At 43.7% G+C, this 26,550-nt stretch overlaps 4 non-coding genes and 2 pseudogenes across 4 annotated transcripts; all 6 read left to right on the plus strand.

Moving 5' to 3' along the window:
• Positions 1 to 7,233: 7,233 nt before the first annotated feature.
• On the plus strand, positions 7,234 to 7,410 carry LOC113101060 (uncharacterized; annotated as a pseudogene).
• Positions 7,411 to 7,751: 341 nt separating this feature from the next.
• LOC113101053 (U1 spliceosomal RNA) lies at positions 7,752 to 7,915 on the plus strand. The gene has a single exon (XR_003289899.1). It is a non-coding gene; the product is annotated as a U1 spliceosomal RNA (small nuclear RNA).
• Positions 7,916 to 9,810: 1,895 nt separating this feature from the next.
• Positions 9,811 to 10,001, plus strand: LOC113101055 (U2 spliceosomal RNA). The gene has a single exon (XR_003289901.1). It is a non-coding gene; the product is annotated as a U2 spliceosomal RNA (small nuclear RNA).
• A 375-nt stretch (positions 10,002 to 10,376) lies between these two features.
• Positions 10,377 to 10,540, plus strand: LOC113101062 (U1 spliceosomal RNA). Its single transcript, XR_003289902.1, has one exon. It is a non-coding gene; the product is annotated as a U1 spliceosomal RNA (small nuclear RNA).
• A 10,948-nt stretch (positions 10,541 to 21,488) lies between these two features.
• LOC113101057 (uncharacterized) lies at positions 21,489 to 21,663 on the plus strand (annotated as a pseudogene).
• Positions 21,664 to 22,037: 374 nt separating this feature from the next.
• Positions 22,038 to 22,201, plus strand: LOC113101063 (U1 spliceosomal RNA). The gene has a single exon (XR_003289903.1). It is a non-coding gene; the product is annotated as a U1 spliceosomal RNA (small nuclear RNA).
• The last annotated feature ends 4,349 nt before the right edge of the window (positions 22,202 to 26,550 follow it).

Consider the following 26,550-nt stretch of genomic DNA (forward strand, 5'->3'; position numbering starts at 1 on the left):
TAGAAATAGCTGGTTTTTGCATAAGATATACAGAAAAGAAAAGAAGACAGGAAAGAAAGGAGATCTGGAGGGACAATAACAGATTGCAAAAAATAATGGCAAATCGAAATGGAGGGTTAGAGGTGAGAGAGGAGGAAATTGTGGAGATAAAAGGGAAAATTAAAAGGTACTATACTAAAAAGGCAAAGGAGTTTGCATTTTTAGCAAAGATAGAAGAAAGGGAAAAAGATGAAAAAGTAACTAAATATTTTTTTCAAACAATAAAACAGAAACAAAAAGGGGAAATAACTGATGGGTTTATGTTAGAGAAAGGAGAGGTTAAAGGGAAAGAAAACATATTTAAGTATGTTTGTGCTTTTTATAAGGAACTTTTTTCTAAAAGAGAGGTAGATGGGAGGAAGGGAGAGGAATTATTGGGAGGTATAAAGAGAGCTTTATCCGAGGAACATAGAGAGGGAATAGAAGGTGAGATTAAGGAAGAGGAAATTAAAGCAGCCCTTACTTCCATGAAAGGAAATAAAACACCAGGGGGGGATGGGTTGCCTAAAGAGTTTTATGGGTGCTTCTGGGACATAATAAAAAGAGATTTGGTTTCGGTATACAGGGAGGTGTATAAGACAGGTAAGCTAATTGGGTCTATGAGCACTGGGGTTATACACTTAATCCACAAGAAAGGTGAAAAAAAAGATATTAGAAATTGGAGACCAATAAATGTATTAACAACTGATTATAAAATTCTAAGCAAATGTTTAACAAATAGGTTACGGGAGGTGATGGCAGTATTAGTGAATCCAGATCAAACTTGTGGGGTTAAGGGAAGGTCTGGCTCCTTGAATTTATTACTCATAAGAGATATCATTAGCTGGGTGGAGGAGAGGGATCTGCCTTTCTGCATACTGAGTCTAGACCAGGAGAAAGCCTTTGATAGGGTTAATCATGAATTTTTATTTAAAGTGTTAGAGAAAATGAATGTTGGGGAAAGGTTTATTTCATGGGTAAACCTGGTAAGCCTGGCGAACCTGGTAAGAGGGAACAGATGTACCTAGAGGTAGAAGAGGGAGGTAGAGAGGTGGTGTGTTTTCCTTTAAAGTTAGAAGTACTGTACGTTTGTTTTTTATGTAAGATACTAATAGACAATGTGCAGCATAAAGCTACGTATTTTGTAAAATTGTGGGCAGCTTTGCCTTTAAGGAAAATTGTTCCCTTAGACAATAGAGGACCAAAGGCTGATAGTAGACCTTGGCAATATGAAAAGTTAATTTTGTTTTTAAGAGCACATCCTGGGTGTATAAAGAAAGAGTTACTAAAAAATCATAAACAATTATATCAAGATTTAAAAGGAAAAATGGTAGTAACACAAAAAGCAGAATTGAGTAAGAAAAAAATTAAGTGGGAATGTATTCAACATAAAGATTTAAGTAATGAGAGGAAGGATTTGAATTGGCTGGCAGCATTGAATAGATTGCCGCTGAGAGAAAGATTATATAATCAAGGATCCACATGTATTAGAAGTTGTCCAAGAGGTTGTTCATGGGTTGAGACTCTGCAACATGTTTTTTGGGAATGTTATTTAGCTCATTGTTTTTGGAAAAGAACACAACAATTGTTAAGGTAAGTAATAATAGATATTGTTTTGAATCCTGACTTAATTATAAGAGGAGAAGGGTTGGTACAGTTTGAAAAAAGGGAAATAATTTGGTGCATAATAAGTATCGGTAAAGAGATATTGTGGGAAGAAAGAAAAGCTCAAGTAAAAAAGAAAAAAGAAGGTAGAACATCAAAACAGTTGTGGTATGAGTTGAAATACAAAGTGTTAATGGAAACTAAAATGTGGAAAATAAGGATGGAAAAAGAGAAATATATGTTTTTGTGGGGTGAAGTGGAAAAATATTGTAAATAAAAAAAATAAAAATAAAAAAAAAAATCTGTTCTTACCGCTTCTCGGTCTTTTGGCTAAGATCAAGTATCTTGTCGGATGGTTGAGACTGCGATCGCCTCTTGGAGGTTTCCTGACTCGAGATCCTTTCATATCTTGAGTCACACAACTTCGAGAGGTATATTGAACTCTGCTGCTTCGGGCTCCAACAAGTTTTAAGGTAAGGTCTTTTAATTATTTATTTTGTTATTTATTGTTGTATTTATTGTTGTTTTAAGTTTTTAGGCTGTTGGTGCCTCCATCATGTCGGCTGCCCGTGCCGGCGTGCGGAGGCACCACAGCGTGCGTTTTTTTATTCAGGCAGGGTGAGGGGAAGCTCCTGGGAATGTCCCGTATGGACTTTTCCAGGAAGCTGATCCAAAAGACCTTAGCTTTTAAATGTGACGACCTGAATTGTTTGATGACTCTGCCCTTGAACAAAGGATTTGATGTTAGTTTTAAAACCGCTTCCCTACTTAATGACTTTTGGCAAAGGTTTGAATCAGTTAAAGCCCAGTTCTCCATGTTCACTGTTGAGAAACTTTCTGATAACACACTTAAAACTGTGATTGTCAGGATGTTCAATGAAACCGTGACTGGAGATGATATTTGTGTTTGGTTGGGTAGATTTTGCACTGTTCGAGGCCAGCCTGTCAAAGTGTTAGATGAAAATGGCATTTGGACATGCTCCTGGCGAATTCCCATTAAACAATGGGAAGACGCTGGGGGCTACCAGGGCCTGAAACATCTGCATTCCATGATTGTGCTCGGAGAGAACAGAGGCTACATACATTATCAAGGAATGCCCAAACTCTGCAGAAAGTGTGGAAGGTTTGGTCATCTAGCTGAAGCATGCCAAGAGTTAATCTGTGGGAAGTGTAGAGAAATTGGTCACAGTTTTGATGACTGTACCAATGGCAGACGGTGCAATCTTTGTGGAGAAACAAACCATCTCTACAGAGACTGCCCTAAAAGTTTTGCCAACAAGCTAAAAATGGCCGCCCCACATGGGCAACAAACGAAGGAACAAAGGAGAGAGGAGGCGGTCCCTGAGGTTTTGGCGGGAATTTCAAATTCCCAGCCGGCCTCAGGGATTGGGCAGGAAGGAGGAAGTGGGGCGGCCACAGGGGCGGAGGCAACGGAACAGGAAGTGGTAATGGAAGGAGAGGAAAGTGAGGAAGAATCACTGGTAACAGTTTCGGATGGGGTGGAAGAATCCACCGGGAGTGAGACAGAGTGTTCACTCCCTAATGCTCAGGTGCAAAAAAGACCTGCGGGGTCTCCTCTGATTGTAACGGAGGAGAAAAAATCTAGGGCAGCATATAAGCTCGATAGTTCCGACTCGGTAGATCTGGAGCGCATGTGGCCCCTAGAGTCCCCAAATGAGGTTTCCTTTTTGCACATTAAGCTAACAGCATCATCGCCAAAGGAGCCACAAGAGGTTCCCTCTGTGGCCTCTAAAGCGACAGGCATTTGCCCTCCTGACCTCAGCTCATCTGGGGAAAAGGAAAGACAAATGCTGCAAGATGTAGCATGATTTTAATCATATTTTTGTAGTCTTTTTATTGTCTTCTGTTTTAAATGCCTCATACCTTTTTAACCCTACTGCTCATGGCCCTCACCATCTCTACTATCAATGTCAGAAGTGTGAGGTCCACCATTAGAGCACAGAGTATTTTGTCCCTTTTAAAATCTTTTAAGTCAGATTTGTTTTTATTACAAGAGTGTTCTCTGCCCTTTTTAACTAGGTACACAAAAATGGAAGAGCTATGGTCCGCAGGAGCCTCCATATGGAGCGGATCAAATTTTAACAAAAACGACGGAGTTGCGGTTTTAATTAATAATCCTAACATCTTGGTGAAGGGCAGCACTGTGGTGAGGCAAGGCCGGGCACTTTTAGTAAATCTGACCTTTTTAGACAGGGATTTTAATGTTCTTAATGTATATGGTTTTACGGAAAAGAACGAAAGATATGAGCTTTTAGAAGACTTGCAACCCCACATGCTAGGTAGGGCTCCCCTAATGGTAGCAGGGGATTTTAATTGTGTTTTATCTAAAACAGACAGGAAAAGGGTACGGGAGGATTTCAGAGTGGACAAAACATTGGTTTTATTGCAGGGTTTAGTCAGAGATTTTAATTTAGTCGACTGTTTTAAAATTTTGCATCAAAGAGAGGAGGGCTTCACCTGGTTCAGTGGTGATGGTACCAAAGCCTCTCAAATCGACTACGTGTTTACAAGGGACTGCCCGCCAACCGATGCTACATTAACCCCCCTTTTTTTCTCTGATCACATGATGCTGTCTTGCACCCTTTCACTGCCCATGGGTGTGACGGTAGGGGGAGGGCTGTGGAAGCTGAACTGTTCCCTGTTGGAAGACAAGAATGTAATTTTAGAATATAGGGAACAGTTCAGCCAATGGCAGACCCTCCAAGACTTTTATGATACACGTGCACAGTGGTGGGAGATGGTAAAGGCCCGGACGAGACAGTTTTTTAGAAAGATAGGGAAAGAAAAGAAGAGTAGGGAAAAGAAATGCATGTTGGGGTTACAAAAAAGACTACAAAGTTATTTTAATCTTTTAAATAATGGTTTTGATTTTAACAATGAAATCCAGGATGTAAAAAAGGAAATGTCAGTTTTAGCCAATATAGAAAGTAAAGGGGTCCTTTTAAGAAGCAAAGAGAGAGAAATTGAAGAAGGGGAAAAGTGTACCAGATATTTTTTTAAGAAAATAATAACAAGGGGTGGGGGGTTAACCAGGGTTAAAACAGGGGATAGGGAGGTTAACACAACAAAAGAGATTTTAGAGGATGTGGAAAAATTGTATGGGGCTTTATATAGTTTTAAAAAGGTACACTCAGACACCGTAAAAGAAGTTTTAAATTTTGTTGAGAAAAGGGTCGACTGTCAAAATGAGATTTTAGCCCAAGATTTGAACATTTTAGAAACCCAAAAAGCTCTTGGAGGTTTTAAAAAGGGGAAGTCCCCAGGAGTGGATGGACTTCCCCTGGAGTTTTATCTAACATTTTGGGACATTTTAGGACAAGAGCTTTTGACAGTTTTTAAAGAGTTTGAGACCCTCGACAGACTTCCAGACAGTTTTAGAATAGGGATAGTTTCTTTACTTCACAAAAAAGGTGACCGGACTGACTTAAAAAACTGGAGACCCATAACACTTTTAAATTTCGATTATAAACTTTTTAGCAAAGTTTTAGCAACACGCATGTCAACTGTTTTAGAGGACGTGATTCACCCGGATCAAGCTTGTTCTGTGCCCGGAAGAAAGATAACAGACAACCTAGTGCTGATTAGAGACGCCATCTGTTACGCGAGAGACAGAAATATTCGGCTAGTAGTCCTAAATTTAGATTTTGAAAAAGCATTTGATCGAGTCTCGCACCAGTACCTCTTCCAGGTTCTGGAGAAAATGGGGTTTCCAAAGAGGTTTATAGCCTGGGTGGGACTGCTGTACAAGGGAATAGTCAGCAAAATTCTAATAAATGGGCATCTTTCCAAAGCTGTGAACATACACAGTGGTGTCCGTCAGGGATGTCCTTTATCTCCTCTTCTGTATGTGGCTTGCATCGAGCCACTGGCACAGATCTTGAGAAGGGACAAATGGATCAAAGGACTGGACGTTCCTGGGACGGGGGGACTGACGGCGACCTGTGTTTTATATATGGACGACGTAACTCTTTTAGCCACAGACGTTTTATCAATACGAAGAGCACTGGACTTGACTGACTGGTACGGTCGGGCCTCGGGCGCCAAACTCAATAGAAACAAGTCCGAGGCCCAGCTCTTCGGGCCGTGGGGAGACGTGGACACAGGAGGACTTGATTTGGTTTTTAAAGACAACAATTTTAAGATTTTAGGCGTTAAATTTGATAAAGACGGGGGTGGACGGGAAAACTGGACTGACTTGTTAGGGAAAGTTAGGAAAAGACTGGGGTTTTGGGGACTAAGACAGATGACGATGGAAGGCAAGGTTTTAATTTTTAAATCTGTGATTTTACCTCTGATTTTACTTGTCTGTTCTGTTTTTAGCCCCCCTCGGTGGTTCCTGGGGAAACTGGAGAGGGCGGTGTTTTACTTCCTGTGGGGGTCCAAGTGGGAGCGCCTGAAGAGGGAGACAATCAAGAAAAGGCCGGAGAACGGTGGAAAAGGCCTCCCAGACCCCCACCTGTTTTTAGGCAGCCGCTTCACCGCCCTGCACATTAGTTATGCCACGACCCCATCCAAAGAAAACAAGACGGCTGCAATGGCGCGATTTTGGATGGGGTCTTACCTACGAACACTGAAAATTTTACCAGTGGACTTGAAAACCCCAGTGTCTTTTAACTTGCCCAAAGAGTACAGTTTTATAAAAAAGTTTTTAAAGAAATACCTTTTAGAGAGTGAAGATGTCACCATTTTAACTCAACACAAGTCTCTCATCTCTGTTGTGCAGGACCGGGAACCGGTGAGTCCAGTTCCGGGCCTCACACCAAGTGAGGCCAAACAGGTTTGGCGGAACGCGGCTCACCCCGCTCTCCAGAACAGGCACAAGGACTTATCGTGGATGGTGGCTCATGAGATCCTCCCGGTCAGGGCGGTTATGCACTCCAGAGGCATGGCCAAAAACCCCATCTGCCCGCGGTCCGGCTGCAATTCCCCGGAGACCGTCCACCACCTGCTCTGGGAGTGCAGCACTGCGCGGGACCTGTGGGCCAAGACCGGCCCCCTGTATTTCCCGTGCCTACCAGCGGGTGAGGCCCAGTTCGGGTACCAGCTCGCCATCCTTGGGGTGGGCCGGGGCTTGAAGGACTTGACGGCACAGAAATTTACCTCCGCTGAGTCCATAAAGTAGCATCTCATGTCCCTGTTCTGGAGAGTGGGGTGATGACCCACTTGATAAGGACTCACCCCCGGTCTTGCACAATAGATGATTTTTAATTGGTGTTTTTTATTGTTTTATCATGAAAGAGGTTTTATTAACATATATATATATATATATATATATATATATATATATATATATATATATATATATATATATATATATATATATATATATACGAGGCTTGTTTGCTTTTTTTAAAATTTGTATTTTACTTTGGAACTGACCGCACCTTTTAAACACACCTCAATAATGGACTTTTAAAAACAAGCAAAACACTGTGGTTTTAATCAAATGCTTTTTAACAATGATTGTTTCTTTCATTTTACCATGTGTATTTATTATATATTATATTGCTTGTTTTAATGTGTGATTAAAAAGAAAATGTTGTGTGAAAAAGAAAAAATGCAAATTGAAAAAATGTAAATGGTGACAATAAAACTTTTTCGAAAGGAAAATAATCTGTTCTTATCAGTTTAAGATCTGATACGTCCCCCATCCGGGGACTACATATTAAATGGATTTTTAGATCACGGAGCTGGAGCCGGGGCTTGCTCCGTCCACTCCATGCATCGGCCTGGTATTGCAGTGTCTCCAGTGTCCCTTTTTGCATAGCAGAAGAAGGAATGAGAGCTGCCATTGCAGATGCTGTGGTTTATTGCAAACTTTTTTCCTGATGTGTCCACCTGGGGTCTTGGACACTTCCACTAACGATGCACCCACCTGAGGTCTTGAAGTCTTTCACAGACGAGGTGACGCATCGAATCAGGTGTGTTTGTTTAAAGAGAGTCATCTAAAACTGGCGTTGGGAAGCACCGGCCCATGAGCTTGGCAGTTTCCAGGCCAGTAACGGAAGGCACCCGTCCTTCCTTTCCTGGAGGGGGGGCGGAGGGCTAACCGTTGGTGAGGATGGTAGAGATGCAAATCACACCTCTGGCTGACCGCCTGGGCCTTCATACTTACCTGGCAGGGGAGACACCATGATCAAGAAGGCGGTTCACCCAGGGCGAGGCTTGTCCATTGCACTCCGGCCATGCTGACCCCTGCGAATTCCCCAAATGCGGGAATCTCGACTGCATAATTTATGGTAGTGGGGGACTGCGTTCGCGCTCTCCCCTGAAATTGTTGGTGAAACAAAGCAGAAGAGGTTTTTACAGTTTTTTATTTATTTTCCTTTCAGAATGGGGAGTTCTGTCACATGCGAGATATGTGTTGTGCGCCTGTGAAACAAAGTCACTTGCGCTCTTGAAAAATCGGACCCTGGTGGGTAGTTTAGTTCGAACATAGCGCAGACCTTACTTTGAAAGTAGATTGGACTGACTGCAGCCTAGCTGTAACTGTCTCCATGTTGTTTGGTTGTCCTTTTTTTCGATTCGTATTAATTTTGTTGTCGCTTACAGCGACACCTAGTGGCCTGTCGCCGCGCCCTTTTTCACCTGGCCTCGGACTGAGCCCCTGCACAGGTGTGCCGATTTGGGTGAAGGGATCTCACTCCTTCCTGGAGTTATAGCCATTCGAGCCACCTCGGACACGCCACCTTAGCACGTTTTGAGGTCCCCTCGCCAAGGTGAATGGAAATGTCCTCTTTTTTTGGATGATTATTGACAGTCAGACTCCAGAGAAGCTTTCTGTGCTGATTTGGGTGGGACTGGGCCAAATACCTGGCGCCAGGTTGCAAAAGAAGGTTTTCGACAAAATCCAAAATACCCGAAAATTTCGTCAGAGCGACGGGCCAATCTGAGACCTGCGTCTCGTTCGGCTCGAGCCAAGGATTCCGGTGACATAAGGCACGTGGCTCTGCGACCAACCGTTTGGGAGTTACGAGCCATGCCGTACTTTCCGTCAGGCCGATCGGGACGAGGCCCGGTGACGTTGTAGACAGGGGAGGGTACTACCCAGATAGCACACTTACGTCTGCAAGATGTCTGTTAAAGAACTGTTGATCTGGAAAGCATCTGCCATCTACAAACGTCTGACATACGCCTTTCAGATGTCAGTTTTATATACCTTCTAAATCATAAACATCTAAAAGACATCTAATTGACATCTATCTGACATCTAAAAGGCAGTGTTGGGGAGTAACTAGTTACATGTAACAGCATTACGTAATTTAATTACAAAATGAATGTAACTGTAATTAGTTACAGTTACGAAGAAAAAATTAGTAATTAAATTAAAGTTACTTATGAAATTTTTAACGATTACAAAGGCAATTACATTTGAATATTTACACACATCCACATACAGATTTCACTGATTTCTTTCCCAAATTGCACTGACTGTTCTGAGACATACGCCCTAATAATTTCCAGAATTTTAACAGATTTTTTTGTTTTTCCCAGTCCGCCCTTCCTGTAAATTAATGGCAAAAACATGCAGTTTCATTTAATACAAATAGGCCTACTGAAGCTTGCAGTGTTGTCAGCCTCTGCCGCCTCAATATAGGAGTACATGAGCACATAAACATCATTTCTAGAACTGCTCTGTGTCACGTCATGCATTTTACCTATCATATCATATACAAAGAGACAGCAGTTTAAAAAAACACCAATGTTTCAGGAGTTTATTATACAGGAATGACACATGCTTATTAGATAACTGTATTTGAGTTGATGTATATGTTTTTATTTATTATTATTTAATTTTCACAAATTTAGAAAAGTAATCTAAAAGTACTCAAAAGTAATTAGTTACATTACTTTAATAAAGTAATTGAAAAAGTTATACTACTATAACATTTTAAACAGGGTAACTTGTAATCTGTAACCTATTACATTTCCAAAGTAACCTTCCAAACACTGCTAAAAGGAGACGTCCAATAGACGTATTGCAGATGAGCAAACAGCCTTAAAACTACATCTTGCAGATGTAAATTCATATGTCAAATAGACGTCTCCTAGATGTATGTGTGCTATCAGGGTACCATCCCCCAGCGTTTTTAGGTCTCCCAAAACTTACCAAAGCCGAGATGGGCATCGCCGTGTCCGGCTTCCTCCCTGCTGCGTCTTAGCAGCATCGCTTCTCGGCCTTTTGGCTAAGATCAAGTGTAGTATCTGTTCTTATCAGTTTAATATCTGATACGTCCCCCGTCCGGGGACTACATATTAAATGGATTTTTAGATCACGGAGCTGGAGCCGGGGCTTGCTCCGTCCACTCCATGCATCGGCCTGGTATTGCAGTGTCTCCAGGAACGGTGTGCTTTCCCTTTTTGGGGATTGCCATTTATTGTGTCGAATAGCAGAACAAGGAATGAGAGCTGCCATTGCAGATGCTGTGGTTTATTGCAAACTTTTTTCCTGATGTGTCCACCTGGGGTCTTGGACTCTTCCACTAACGATGCACCCACCTGAGGTCTTGAAGTCTTTCACAGACGAGGTGACGCATCGAATCAGGTGTGTTTGTTTAAAGAGAGTCATCTAAAACTGGCGTTGGGAAGCACCGGCCCATGAGCTTGGCAGTTTCCAGGCCAGTAACGGAAGGCACCCGTCCTTCCTTTCCTGGAGGGGGGGGCGGAGGGCTAACCGTTGGTGAGGATGGTAGAGATGCAAATCACACCTCTGGCTGACCGCCTGGGCCTTCATACTTACCTGGCAGGGGAGACACCATGATCAAGAAGGCGGTTCACCCAGGGCGAGGCTTGTCCATTGCACTCCGGCCATGCTGACCCCTGCGAATTCCCCAAATGCGGGAATCTCGACTGCATAATTTATGGTAGTGGGGGACTGCGTTCGCGCTCTCCCCTGAAATTGTTGGTGAAACAAAGCAGAAGAGGTTTTTACAGTTTTTTATTTATTTTCCTTTCAGAATGGGGAGTTCTGTCACATGCGAGATATGTGTTGTGCGCCTGTGAAACAAAGTCACTTGCGCTCTTGAAAAATCGGACCCTGGTGGGTAGTTTAGTTCGAACATAGCGCAGACCTTACTTTGAAAGTAGATTGGACTGACTGCAGCCTAGCTGTAACTGTCTCCATGTTGTTTGGTTGTCCTTTTTTTCGATTCGTATTAATTTTGTTGTCGCTTACAGCGACACCTAGTGGCCTGTCGCCGCGCCCTTTTTCACCTGGCCTCGGACTGAGCCCCTGCACAGGTGTGCCGATTTGGGTGAAGGGATCTCACTCCTTCCTGGAGTTATAGCCATTCGAGCCACCTCGGACACGCCACCTTAGCACGCTTTGAGGTCCCCTCGCCAAGGTGAATGGAAATTTCCTATTTTTTTGGATGATTATTGACAGTCAGACTCCAGAGAAGCTTTCTGTGCTGATTTGGGTGGGACTGGGCCAAATACCTGGCGCCAGGTTGCAAAAGAAGGTTTTCGACAAAATCCAAAATACCCGAAAATTTCGTCAGAGCGACGGGCCAATCTGAGACCTGCGTTTCGTTCGGCTCGAGCCAAGGATTCCGATGACACAAGGCACGTGGCTCTGCGACCAACCGTTTGGGAGTTACGAGTGATGCCGTACTTTCCGTCGCTGCAGTTCCACCGTCAGGCCGATCGGGACAAGGCCCGGTGACGTTGCAGAAAGGGGAGGGTACTACCATCCCGCAGTGTTGCAGGTGTTTTCATCTTTGTTTGATTGTCCTTTTACATTACTTTTTCCCTATTTTTCAGCTTACGCCGCCACCTAGTGGCCTGTCGCCGCGCCCTTTTTCACCTGGCCTCGGACTGAGCCCCTGCACAGGTGTGCCGATTTGGGTGAAGGGATCTCACTCCTTCCTGGAGTTATAGCCATTCGAGCCACCTCGGACACGCCACCTTAGCACGTTTTGAGGTCCCCTCGCCAAGGTGAATGGAAATGTCCTCTTTTTTTGGATGATTATTGACAGTCAGACTCCAGAGAAGCTTTCTGTGCTGATTTGGGTGGGACTGGGCCAAATACCTGGCGCCAGGTTGCAAAAGAAGGTTTTCGACAAAATCCAAAATACCCGAAAATTTCGTCAGAGCGACGGGCCAATCTGAGACCTGCGTCTCGTTCGGCTCGAGCCAAGGATTCCGGTGACATAAGGCACGTGGCTCTGCGACCAACCGTTTGGGAGTTACGAGCCATGCCGTACTTTCCGTCAGGCCGATCGGGACGAGGCCCGGTGACGTTGTAGACAGGGGAGGGTACTACCCAGATAGCACACTTACGTCTGCAAGATGTCTGTTAAAGAACTGTTGATCTGGAAAGCATCTGCCATCTACAAACGTCTGACATACGCCTTTCAGATGTCAGTTTTATATACCTTCTAAATCATAAACATCTAAAAGACATCTAATTGACATCTATCTGACATCTAAAAGGCAGTGTTGGGGAGTAACTAGTTACATGTAACAGCATTACGTAATTTAATTACAAAATGAATGTAACTGTAATTAGTTACAGTTACGAAGAAAAAATTAGTAATTAAATTAAAGTTACTTATGAAATTTTTAACGATTACAAAGGCAATTACATTTGAATATTTACACACATCCACATACAGATTTCACTGATTTCTTTCCCAAATTGCACTGACTGTTCTGAGACATACGCCCTAATAATTTCCAGAATTTTAACAGAATTTTTTGTTTTTCCCAGTCCGCCCTTCCTGTAAATTAATGGCAAAAACATGCAGTTTCATTTAATACAAATAGGCCTACTGAAGCTTGCAGTGTTGTCAGCCTCTGCCGCCTCAATATAGGAGTACATGAGCACATAAACATCATTTCTAGAACTGCTCTGTGTCACGTCATGCATTTTACCTATCATATCATATACAAAGAGACAGCAGTTTAAAAAAACACCAATGTTTCAGGAGTTTATTATACAGGAATGACACATGCTTATTAGATAACTGTATTTGAGTTGATGTATATGTTTTTATTTATTATTATTTAATTTTCACAAATTTAGAAAAGTAATCTAAAAGTACTCAAAAGTAATTAGTTACATTACTTTAATAAAGTAATTGAAAAAGTTATACTACTATAACATTTTAAACAGGGTAACTTGTAATCTGTAACCTATTACATTTCCAAAGTAACCTTCCAAACACTGCTAAAAGGAGACGTCCAATAGACGTATTGCAGATGAGCAAACAGCCTTAAAACTACATCTTGCAGATGTAAATTCATATGTCAAATAGACGTCTCCTAGATGTATGTGTGCTATCAGGGTACCATCCCCCAGCGTTTTTAGGTCTCCCAAAACTTACCAAAGCCGAGATGGGCATCGCCGTGTCCGGCTTCCTCCCTGCTGCGTCTTAGCAGCATCGCTTCTCGGCCTTTTGGCTAAGATCAAGTATCTTGTCGGACGGTTGAGACTGCGATCGCCTCTTGGAGGTTTCCTGACTCGAGATCGTTTCATATCTTGAGTCACACAACTTCGAGAGGTATATTGAACTCTGCTGCTTCGGGCTCCAACAACTTTTAAGGTGAGGTCTTTTAATTATTTATTTTGTTATTTATTGTTGTATTTATTGTTGTTTTAAGTTTTTAGGCTGTTGGTGCCTCCATCATGTCGGCTGCCCGTGCCGGCGTGCGGAGGCACCACAGCGTGCGTTTTTTATTCAGGCAGGGTGAGGGGAAGCTCCTGGGAATGTCCCGTATGGACTTTTCCAGGAAGCTGATCCAAAAGACCCTAGCTTTTAAATGTGACGACCTGAATTGTTTGATGACTCTGCCCTTGAACAAAGGATTTGATGTTAGTTTTAAAACCGCTTCCCTACTTAATGACTTTTGGCAAAGGTTTGAATCAGTTAAAGCCCAGTTCTCCATGTTCACTGTTGAGAAACTTTCTGATAACACACTTAAAACTGTGATTGTCAGGATGTTCAATGAAACCGTGACTGGAGATGATATTTGTGTTTGGTTGGGTAGATTTTGCACTGTTCGAGGCCAGCCTGTCAAAGTGTTAGATGAAGATGGCATTTGGACATGCTCCTGGCGAATTCCCATTAAACAATGGGAAGACGCTGGGGGCTACCAGGGCCTGAAGCATCTGCCTTCCATGATTGTGCTCGGAGAGAACAGAGGCTACATACATTATCAAGGAATGCCCAAACTCTGCAGAAAGTGTGGAATGTTTGGTCATCTAGCTGAAGCATGCCAAGAGTTAATCTGTGGGAAGTGTAGAGAAATTGGTCACAGTTTTGATGACTGTACCAATGGCAGACGGTGCAATCTTTGTGGAGAAACAAACCATCTCTACAGAGACTGCCCTAAAAGTTTTGCCAACAAGCTAAAAATGGCCGCCCCACATGGGCAACAAACAAAGGAACAAAGGAGAGAGGAGGCAGTCCCTGAGGTTTTGGCGGGAATTTCAAATTCCCAGCCGGCCTCAGGGATTGGGCAGGAAGGAGGAAGTGGGGCGGCCACAGGGGCGGAGGCAACGGAACAGGAAATGGTAATGGAAGGAGAGGAAAGTGAGGAAGAATCACTGCTAACAGTTTCGGAAGGGGTGGAAGAATCCACCGGGAGTGAGACAGAGTGTTCACTCCCTAATGCTCAGGTGCAAAAAAGACCTGCGGGGTCTCCTCTGATTGTAACGGAGGAGAAAAAATCTAGGGCAGCATATAAGCTCGATAGTTCCGACTCGGTAGATCTGGAGCGCATGTGGCCCCTAGAGTCCCCAAATGAGGTTTCCTTTTTGCACATTAAGCTAACAGCATCATCGCCAAAGGAGCCACAAGAGGTTCCCTCTGTGGCCTCTGAAGCGACAGGCATTTGCCCTCCTGACCTCAGCTCATCTGGGGAAAAGGAAAGACAAATGCTACAAGATGTAACATGATTTTAATCATATTTTTGTAGTCTTTTTCTTGTCTTCTGTTTTAAATGCCTCATACCTTTTTAACCCTACTGCTCATGGCCCTCACCATCTCTACTATCAATGTCAGAAGTGTGAGGTCCACCATTAGAGCACAGAGTATTTTGTCCTTTTTAAAATCTTTTAAGTCAGATTTGTTTTTATTCGTTCGGCTCGAGCCAAGGATTCCGGTGACATAAGGCACGTGGCTCTGCGACCAACCGTTTGGGAGTTACGAGCCATGCCGTACTTTCCGTCAGGCCGATCGGGACGAGGCCCGGTGACGTTGTAGACAGGGGAGGGTACTACCCAGATAGCACACTTACGTCTGCAAGATGTCTGTTAAAGAACTGTTGATCTGGAAAGCATCTGCCATCTACAAACGTCTGACATACGCCTTTCAGATGTCAGTTTTATATACCTTCTAAATCATAAACATCTAAAAGACATCTAATTGACATCTATCTGACATCTAAAAGGCAGTGTTGGGGAGTAACTAGTTACATGTAACAGCATTACGTAATTTAATTACAAAATGAATGTAACTGTAATTAGTTACAGTTACGAAGAAAAAATTAGTAATTAAATTAAAGTTACTTATGAAATTTTTAACGATTACAAAGGCAATTACATTTGAATATTTACACACATCCACATACAGATTTCACTGATTTCTTTCCCAAATTGCACTGACTGTTCTGAGACATACGCCCTAATAATTTCCAGAATTTTAACAGAATTTTTTGTTTTTCCCAGTCCGCCCTTCCTGTAAATTAATGGCAAAAACATGCAGTTTCATTTAATACAAATAGGCCTACTGAAGCTTGCAGTGTTGTCAGCCTCTGCCGCCTCAATATAGGAGTACATGAGCACATAAACATCATTTCTAGAACTGCTCTGTGTCACGTCATGCATTTTACCTATCATATCATATACAAAGAGACAGCAGTTTAAAAAAACACCAATGTTTCAGGAGTTTATTATACAGGAATGACACATGCTTATTAGATAACTGTATTTGAGTTGATGTATATGTTTTTATTTATTATTATTTAATTTTCACAAATTTAGAAAAGTAATCTAAAAGTACTCAAAAGTAATTAGTTACATTACTTTAATAAAGTAATTGAAAAAGTTATACTACTATAACATTTTAAACAGGGTAACTTGTAATCTGTAACCTATTACATTTCCAAAGTAACCTTCCAAACACTGCTAAAAGGAGACGTCCAATAGACGTATTGCAGATGAGCAAACAGCCTTAAAACTACATCTTGCAGATGTAAATTCATATGTCAAATAGACGTCTCCTAGATGTATGTGTGCTATCAGGGTACCATCCCCCAGCGTTTTTAGGTCTCCCAAAACTTACCAAAGCCGAGATGGGCATCGCCGTGTCCGGCTTCCTCCCTGCTGCGTCTTAGCAGCATCGCTTCTCGGCCTTTTGGCTAAGATCAAGTATCTTGTCGGACGGTTGAGACTGCGATCGCCTCTTGGAGGTTTCCTGACTCGAGATCGTTTCATATCTTGAGTCACACAACTTCGAGAGGTATATTGAACTCTGCTGCTTCGGGCTCCAACAACTTTTAAGGTGAGGTCTTTTAATTATTTATTTTGTTATTTATTGTTGTATTTATTGTTGTTTTAAGTTTTTAGGCTGTTGGTGCCTCCATCATGTCGGCTGCCCGTGCCGGCGTGCGGAGGCACCACAGCGTGCGTTTTTTATTCAGGCAGGGTGAGGGGAAGCTCCTGGGAATGTCCCGTATGGACTTTTCCAGGAAGCTGATCCAAAAGACCCTAGCTTTTAAATGTGACGACCTGAATTGTTTGATGACTCTGCCCTTGAACAAAGGATTTGATGTTAGTTTTAAAACCGCTTCCCTACTTAATGACTTTTGGCAAAGGTTTGAATCAGTTAAAGCCCAGTTCTCCATGTTCACTGTTGAGAAACTTTCTGATAACACACTTAAAACTGTGATTGTCAGGATGTTCAATGAAACCGTGACTGGAGATGATATTTGTGTTTGGTTGGGTAGATTTTGCACTGTTCGAGGCCAGCCTGTCAAAGTGTTAGATGAAGATGGCATTTGGACATGCTCCTGGCGAATTCCCATTAAACAATGGGAAGACGCTGGGGGCTACCAGGGCCTGAAGCATCTGCCTTCCATGATTGTGCTCGGAGAGAACAGAGGCTACATACATTATCAAGGAATGCCCAAACTCTGCAGAAAGTGTGGAATGTTTGGTCATCTAGCTGAAGCATGCCAAGAGTTAATCTGTGGGAAGTGTAGAGAAATTGGTCACAGTTTTGATGACTGTACCAATGGCAGACGGTGCAATCTTTGTGGAGAAACAAACCATCTCTACAGAGACTGCCCTAAAAGTTTTGCCAACAAGCTAAAAATGGCCGCCCCACATGGGCAACAAACAAAGGAACAAAGGAGAGAGGAGGCAGTCCCTGAGGTTTTGGCGGGAATTTCAAATTCCCAGCCGGCCTCAGGGATTGGGCAGGAAGGAGGAAGTGGGGCGGCCACAGGGGCGGAGGCAACGGAACAGGAAATGGTAATGGAAGGAGAGGAAAGTGAGGAAGAATCACTGCTAACAGTTTCGGAAGGGGTGGAAGAATCCACCGGGAGTGAGACAGAGTGTTCACTCCCTAATGCTCAGGTGCAAAAAAGACCTGCGGGGTCTCCTCTGATTGTAACGGAGGAGAAAAAATCTAGGGCAGCATATAAGCTCGATAGTTCCGACTCGGTAGATCTGGAGCGCATGTGGCCCCTAGAGTCCCCAAATGAGGTTTCCTTTTTGCACATTAAGCTAACAGCATCATCGCCAAAGGAGCCACAAGAGGTTCCCTCTGTGGCCTCTGAAGCGACAGGCATTTGCCCTCCTGACCTCAGCTCATCTGGGGAAAAGGAAAGACAAATGCTACAAGATGTAACATGATTTTAATCATATTTTTGTAGTCTTTTTCTTGTCTTCTGTTTTAAATGCCTCATACCTTTTTAACCCTACTGCTCATGGCCCTCACCATCTCTACTATCAATGTCAGAAGTGTGAGGTCCACCATTAGAGCACAGAGTATTTTGTCCTTTTTAAAATCTTTTAAGTCAGATTTGTTTTTATTACAAGAGTGTTCTCTGCCCTTTTTAACTAGGTACACAAAAATGGAAGAGCTATGGTCCGCAGGAGCCTCCATATGGAGCGGATCAAATTTTAACAAAAACGACGGAGTTGCGGTTTTAATTAATAATCCTAACATCTTGGTGAAGGGCAGCACTGTGGTGAGGCAAGGCCGGGCACTTTTAGTAAATCTGACCTTTTTAGACAGGGATTTTAATGTTCTTAATGTATATGGTTTTACGGAAAAGAACGAAAGATATGAGCTTTTAGAAGACTTGCAACCCCACATGCTAGGTAGGGCTCCCCTAATGGTAGCAGGGGATTTTAATTGTGTTTTATCTAAAACAGACAGGAAAAGGGTAGGGGAGGATTTCAGAGTGGACAAAACGTCGGTTTTATTGCAGGGTTTAGTCAGAGATTTTAATTTAGTCGACTGTTTTAAAATTTTGCATCAAAGAGAGGAGGGCTTCACCTGGTTCAGTGGTGATGGTACCAAAGCCTCTCGAATCGACTACGTGTTTACAAGGGACTGCCCGCCAACCGATGCTACATTAACCCCCCTTTTTTTCTCTGATCACATGATGCTGTCTTGCACCCTTTCACTGCCCATGGGTGTGACGGTAGGGGGAGGGCTGTGGAAGCTGAACTGTTCCCTGTTGGAAGACAAGAATGTAATTTTAGAATATAGGGAACAGTTCAGCCAATGGCAGACCCTCCAAGACTTTTATGATACACGTGCACAGTGGTGGGAGATGGTAAAGGACCGGACGAGACAGTTTTTTAGAAAGATAGGGAAAGAAAAGAAGAGTAGGGAAAAGAAATGCATGTTGGGGTTGCAAAAAAGACTACAAAGGTATTTTAATCTTTTAAATAATGGTTTTGATTTTAACAATGAAATCCAGGATGTAAAAAAGGAAATGTCAGTTTTAGCCAATATAGAAAGTAAAGGGGTCCTTTTAAGAAGCAAAGAGAGAGAAATTGAAGAAGGGGAAAAGTGTACCAGATATTTTTTTAAGAAAATAATAACAAGGGGTGGGGGGTTAACCAGGGTTAAAACAGGGGATAGGGAGGTTAACACAACAAAAGAGATTTTAGAGGATGTGGAAAAATTTTATGGGGCTTTATATAGTTTTAAAAAGGTACACTCAGACACCGTAAAAGAAGTTTTAAATTTTGTTGAGAAAAGGGTCGACTGTCAAAATGAGATTTTAGCCCAAGATTTGAACATTTTAGAAACCCAAAAAGCTCTTGGAGGTTTTAAAAAGGGGAAGTCCCCAGGAGTGGATGGACTTCCCCTGGAGTTTTATCTAACATTTTGGGACATTTTAGGACAAGAGCTTTTGACAGTTTTTAAAGAGTTTGAGACCCTCGACAGACTTCCAGACAGTTTTAGAATAGGGATAGTTTCTTTACTTCACAAAAAAGGTGACCGGACTGACTTAAAAAACTGGAGACCCATAACACTTTTAAATTTCGATTATAAACTTTTTAGCAAAGTTTTAGCAACACGCATGTCAACTGTTTTAGAGGACGTGATTCACCCGGATCAAGCTTGTTCTGTGCCCGGAAGAAAGATAACAGACAACCTAGTGCTGATTAGAGACGCCATCTGTTACGCGAGAGACAGAAATATTCGGCTAGTAGTCCTAAATTTAGATTTTGAAAAAGCATTTGATCGAGTCTCGCACCAGTACCTCTTCCAGGTTCTGGAGAAAATGGGGTTTCCAAAGAGGTTTATAGCCTGGGTGGGACTGCTGTACAAGGGAATAGTCAGCAAAATTCTAATAAATGGGCATCTTTCCAAAGCTGTGAACATACACAGTGGTGTCCGTCAGGGATGTCCTTTATCTCCTCTTCTGTATGTGGCTTGCATCGAGCCACTGGCACAGATCTTGAGAAGGGACAAATGGATCAAAGGACTGGACGTTCCTGGGACGGGGGGACTGACGGCGACCTGTGTTTTATATATGGACGACGTAACTCTTTTAGCCACAGACGTTTTATCAATACGAAGAGCACTGGACTTGACTGACTGGTACGGTCGGGCCTCGGGCGCCAAACTCAATAGAAACAAGTCCGAGGCCCAGCTCTTCGGGCCGTGGGGAGACGTGGACACAGGAGGACTTGATTTGGTTTTTAAAGACAACGATTTTAAGATTTTAGGCGTTAAATTTGATAAAGACGGGGGTGGACGGGAAAACTGGACTGACTTGTTAGGGAAAGTTAGGAAAAGACTGGGGTTTTGGGGACTAAGACAGATGACGATGGAAGGCAAGGTTTTAATTTTTAAATCTGTGATTTTACCTCTGATTTTACTTGTCTGTTCTGTTTTTAGCCCCCCTCGGTGGTTCCTGGGGAAACTGGAGAGGGCGGTGTTTTACTTCCTGTGGGGGTCCAAGTGGGAGCGCCTGAAGAGGGAGACCATCAAGAAAAGGCCGGAGAACGGTGGAAAAGGCCTCCCAGACCCCCACCTGTTTTTAGGCAGCCGCTTCACCGCCCTGCACATTAGTTATGCCACGACCCCATCCAAAGAAAACAAGACGGCTGCAATGGCGCGATTTTGGATGGGGTCTTACCTACGAACACTGAAAATTTTACCAGTGGACTTGAAAACCCCAGTGTCTTTTAACTTGCCCAAAGAGTACAGTTTTATAAAAAAGTTTTTAAAGAAATACCTTTTAGAGAGTGAAGATGTCACCATTTTAACTCAACACAAGTCTCTCATCTCTGTTGTGCAGGACCGGGAACCGGTGAGTCCAGTTCCGGGCCTCACACCAAGTGAGGCCAAACAGGTTTGGCGGAACGCGGCTCACCCCGCTCTCCAGAACAGGCACAAGGACTTATCGTGGATGGTGGCTCATGAGATCCTCCCGGTCAGGGCGGTTATGCACTCCAGAGGCATGGCCAAGAACCCCATCTGCCCGCGGTCCGGCTGCAATTCCCCGGAGACCGTCCACCACCTGCTCTGGGAGTGCAGCACTGCGCGGGACCTGTGGGCCAAGACCGGCCCCCTGTATTTCCCGTGCCTACCAGCGGGTGGGGCCCAGTTCGGGTACCAGCTCGCCATCCTTGGGGTGGGCCGGGGCTTGAAGGACTTGACGGCACAGAAATTTACCTCGCTCTGGCTCACCCTCAACGTCATCAAGGATGCCATCTGGGCCACCAGAAACCTGCTGGTGGGGAAGCGCGTTACGGTAACCCTCCATGCATGCGAGCTAAAGGTAACATCAATGCTGCAGGGGTACCGGACGACGATATTCGGACGGGGGGGCCGGGGTCGCACGGAGAGGGTCCCGGCAGGCACCGACCCTGGCCGCCCGTAGATGCACCCTCACCACTCTGGCTACGGGAACAGCGGGCCAGCGGGCCGGAGGAGAGGGGATCTCCGCTGAGTCCATAAAGTAGCATCTCATGTCCCTGTTCTGGAGAGTGGGGTGATGACCCACTTGATAAGGACTCACCCCCGGTCTTGCACAATAGATGATTTTTAATTGGTGTTTTTTATTGTTTTATCATGAAAGAGGTTTTATTAACATATATATATACGAGGCTTGTTTGCTTTTTTTAAAATTTGTATTTTACTTTTGGAACTGACCGCACCTTTTAAACACACCTCAATAATGGACTTTTAAAAACAAGCAAAACACTGTGGTTTTAATCAAATGCTTTTTAACAATGATTGTTTCTTTCATTTTACCATGTGTATTTATTATATATTATATTGCTTGTTTTAATGTGTGATTAAAAAGAAAATGTTGTGTGAAAAAGAAAAAATGCAAATGGAAAAAATGTAAATGGTGACAATAAAACTTTTTCGAAAGAAAAAATCTGTTCTTATCAGTTTAATATCTGATACGTCCCCCGTCCGGGGACTACATATTAAATGGATTTTTAGATCACGGAGCTGGAGCCGGGGCTTGCTCCGTCCACTCCATGCATCGGCCTGGTATTGCAGTGTCTCCAGGAACGGTGTGCTTTCCCTTTTTGGGGATTGCCATTTATTGTGTCGAATAGCAGAACAAGGAATGAGAGCTGCCATTGCAGATGCTGTGGTTTATTGCAAACTTTTTTCCTGATGTGTCCACCTGGGGTCTTGGACTCTTCCACTAACGATGCACCCACCTGAGGTCTTGAAGTCTTTCACAGACGAGGTGACGCATCGAATCAGGTGTGTTTGTTTAAAGAGAGTCATCTAAAACTGGCGTTGGGAAGCACCGGCCCATGAGCTTGGCAGTTTCCAGGCCAGTAACGGAAGGCACCCGTCCTTCCTTTCCTGGAGGGGGGGCGGAGGGCTAACCGTTGGTGAGGATGGTAGAGATGCAAATCACACCTCTGGCTGACCGCCTGGGCCTTCATACTTACCTGGCAGGGGAGACACCATGATCAAGAAGGCGGTTCACCCAGGGCGAGGCTTGTCCATTGCACTCCGGCCATGCTGACCCCTGCGAATTCCCCAAATGCGGGAATCTCGACTGCATAATTTATGGTAGTGGGGGACTGCGTTCGCGCTCTCCCCTGAAATTGTTGGTGAAACAAAGCAGAAGAGGTTTTTACAGTTTTTTATTTATTTTCCTTTCAGAATGGGGAGTTCTGTCACATGCGAGATATGTGTTGTGCGCCTGTGAAACAAAGTCACTTGCGCTCTTGAAAAATCGGACCCTGGTGGGTAGTTTAGTTCGAACATAGCGCAGACCTTACTTTGAAAGTAGATTGGACTGACTGCAGCCTAGCTGTAACTGTCTCCATGTTGTTTGGTTGTCCTTTTTTTCGATTCGTATTAATTTTGTTGTCGCTTACAGCGACACCTAGTGGCCTGTCGCCGCGCCCTTTTTCACCTGGCCTCGGACTGAGCCCCTGCACAGGTGTGCCGATTTGGGTGAAGGGATCTCACTCCTTCCTGGAGTTATAGCCATTCGAGCCACCTCGGACACGCCACCTTAGCACGCTTTGAGGTCCCCTCGCCAAGGTGAATGGAAATTTCCTATTTTTTTGGATGATTATTGACAGTCAGACTCCAGAGAAGCTTTCTGTGCTGATTTGGGTGGGACTGGGCCAAATACCTGGCGCCAGGTTGCAAAAGAAGGTTTTCGACAAAATCCAAAATACCCGAAAATTTCGTCAGAGCGACGGGCCAATCTGAGACCTGCGTTTCGTTCGGCTCGAGCCAAGGATTCCGATGACACAAGGCACGTGGCTCTGCGACCAACCGTTTGGGAGTTACGAGCGATGCCGTACTTTCCGTCGCTGCAGTTCCACCGTCAGGCCGATCGGGACAAGGCCCGGTGACGTTGCAGAAAGGGGAGGGTACTACCATCCCGCAGTGTTGCAGGTGTTTTCATCTTTGTTTGATTGTCCTTTTACATTACTTTTTCCCTATTTTTCAGCTTACGCCGCCACCTAGTGGCCTGTCGCCGCGCCCTTTTTCACCTGGCCTCGGACTGAGCCCCTGCACAGGTGTGCCGATTTGGGTGAAGGGATCTCACTCCTTCCTGGAGTTATAGCCATTCGAGCCACCTCGGACACGCCACCTTAGCACGTTTTGAGGTCCCCTCGCCAAGGTGAATGGAAATGTCCTCTTTTTTTGGATGATTATTGACAGTCAGACTCCAGAGAAGCTTTCTGTGCTGATTTGGGTGGGACTGGGCCAAATACCTGGCGCCAGGTTGCAAAAGAAGGTTTTCGACAAAATCCAAAATACCCGAAAATTTCGTCAGAGCGACGGGCCAATCTGAGACCTGCGTCTCGTTCGGCTCGAGCCAAGGATTCCGGTGACATAAGGCACGTGGCTCTGCGACCAACCGTTTGGGAGTTACGAGCCATGCCGTACTTTCCGTCAGGCCGATCGGGACGAGGCCCGGTGACGTTGTAGACAGGGGAGGGTACTACCCAGATAGCACACTTACGTCTGCAAGATGTCTGTTAAAGAACTGTTGATCTGGAAAGCATCTGCCATCTACAAACGTCTGACATACGCCTTTCAGATGTCAGTTTTATATACCTTCTAAATCATAAACATCTAAAAGACATCTAATTGACATCTATCTGACATCTAAAAGGCAGTGTTGGGGAGTAACTAGTTACATGTAACAGCATTACGTAATTTAATTACAAAATGAATGTAACTGTAATTAGTTACAGTTACGAAGAAAAAATTAGTAATTAAATTAAAGTTACTTATGAAATTTTTAACGATTACAAAGGCAATTACATTTGAATATTTACACACATCCACATACAGATTTCACTGATTTCTTTCCCAAATTGCACTGACTGTTCTGAGACATACGCCCTAATAATTTCCAGAATTTTAACAGAATTTTTTGTTTTTCCCAGTCCGCCCTTCCTGTAAATTAATGGCAAAAACATGCAGTTTCATTTAATACAAATAGGCCTACTGAAGCTTGCAGTGTTGTCAGCCTCTGCCGCCTCAATATAGGAGTACATGAGCACATAAACATCATTTCTAGAACTGCTCTGTGTCACGTCATGCATTTTACCTATCATATCATATACAAAGAGACAGCAGTTTAAAAAAACACCAATGTTTCAGGAGTTTATTATACAGGAATGACACATGCTTATTAGATAACTGTATTTGAGTTGATGTATATGTTTTTATTTATTATTATTTAATTTTCACAAATTTAGAAAAGTAATCTAAAAGTACTCAAAAGTAATTAGTTACATTACTTTAATAAAGTAATTGAAAAAGTTATACTACTATAACATTTTAAACAGGGTAACTTGTAATCTGTAACCTATTACATTTCCAAAGTAACCTTCCAAACACTGCTAAAAGGAGACGTCCAATAGACGTATTGCAGATGAGCAAACAGCCTTAAAACTACATCTTGCAGATGTAAATTCATATGTCAAATAGACGTCTCCTAGATGTATGTGTGCTATCAGGGTACCATCCCCCAGCGTTTTTAGGTCTCCCAAAACTTACCAAAGCCGAGATGGGCATCGCCGTGTCCGGCTTCCTCCCTGCTGCGTCTTAGCAGCATCGCTTCTCGGCCTTTTGGCTAAGATCAAGTATCTTGTCGGACGGTTGAGACTGCGATCGCCTCTTGGAGGTTTCCTGACTCGAGATCGTTTCATATCTTGAGTCACACAACTTCGAGAGGTATATTGAACTCTGCTGCTTCGGGCTCCAACAAGTTTTAAGGTGAGGTCTTTTAATTATTTATTTTGTTATTTATTGGTGTATTTATTGTTGTTTTAAGTTTTTAGGCTGTTGGTGCCTCCATCATGTCGGCTGCCCGTGCCGGCGTGCGGAGGCACCACAGCGTGCGTTTTTTATTCAGGCAGGGTGAGGGGAAGCTCCTGGGAATGTCCCGTATGGACTTTTCCAGGAAGCTGATCCAAAAGACCCTAGCTTTTAAATGTGATGACCTGAATTGTTTGATGACTCTGCCCTTGAACAAAGGATTTGATGTTAGTTTTAAAACCGCTTCCCTACTTAATGACTTTTGGCAAAGGTTTGAATCAGTTAAAGCCCAGTTCTCCATGTTCACTGTTGAGAAACTTTCTGATAACACACTTAAAACTGTGATTGTCAGGATGTTCAATGAAACCGTGACTGGAGATGATATTTGTGTTTGGTTGGGTAGATTTTGCACTGTTCGAGGCCAGCCTGTCAAAGTGTTAGATGAAGATGGCATTTGGACATGCTCCTGGCGAATTCCCATTAAACAATGGGAAGACGCTGGGGGCTACCAGGGCCTGAAACATCTGCCTTCCATGATTGTGCTCGGAGAGAACAGAGGCTACATACATTATCAAGGAATGCCCAAACTCTGCAGAAAGTGTGGAAGGTTTGGTCATCTAGCTGAAGCATGCCAAGAGTTAATCTGTGGGAAGTGTAGAGAAATTGGTCACAGTTTTGATGACTGTACCAATGGCAGACGGTGCAATCTTTGTGGAGAAACAAACCATCTCTACAGAGACTGCCCTAAAAGTTTTGCCAACAAGCTAAAAATGGCCGCCCCACATGGGCAACAAACGAAGGAACAAAGGAGAGAGGAGGCGGTCCCTGAGGTTTTGGCGGGAATTTCAAATTCCCAGCCGGCCTCAGGGATTGGGCAGGAAGGAGGAAGTGGGGCGGCCACAGGGGCGGAGGCAACGGAACAGGAAGTGGTAATGGAAGGAGAGGAAAGTGAGGAAGAGTCACTGGTAACAGTTTCGGATGGGGTGGAAGAATCCACCGGGAGTGAGACACAGTGTTCACTCCCTAATGCTCAGGTGCAAAAAAGACCTGCGGGGTCTCCTCTGATTGTAACGGAGGAGAAAAAATCTAGGGCAGCATATAAGCTCGATAGTTCCGACTCGGTAGATCTGGAGCGCATGTGGCCCCTAGAGTCCCCAAATGAGGTTTCCTTTTTGCACATTAAGCTAACAGCATCATCGCCAAAGGAGCCACAAGAGGTTCCCTCTGTGGCCTCTGAAGCGACAGGCATTTGCCCTCCTGACCTCAGCTCATCTGGGGAAAAGGAAAGACAAATGCTACAAGATGTAACATGATTTTAATCATATTTTTGTAGTCTTTTTATTGTCTTCTGTTTTAAATGCCTCATACCTTTTTAACCCTACTGCTCATGGCCCTCACCATCTCTACTATCAATGTCAGAAGTGTGAGGTCCACCATTAGAGCACAGAGTATTTTGTCCCTTTTAAAATCTTTTAAGTCAGATTTGTTTTTATTACAAGAGTGTTCTCTGCCCTTTTTAACTAGGTACACAAAAATGGAAGAGCTATGGTCCGCAGGAGCCTCCATATGGAGCGGATCAAATTTTAACAAAAACGACGGAGTTGCGGTTTTAATTAATAATCCTAACATCTTGGTGAAGGGCAGCACTGTGGTGAGG

This window comes from Carassius auratus, unplaced genomic scaffold (genome assembly GCF_003368295.1).
Source record: "Carassius auratus strain Wakin unplaced genomic scaffold, ASM336829v1 scaf_tig00217456, whole genome shotgun sequence".
In the NCBI taxonomy this organism is placed as follows: domain Eukaryota; kingdom Metazoa; phylum Chordata; class Actinopteri; order Cypriniformes; family Cyprinidae; genus Carassius; species Carassius auratus.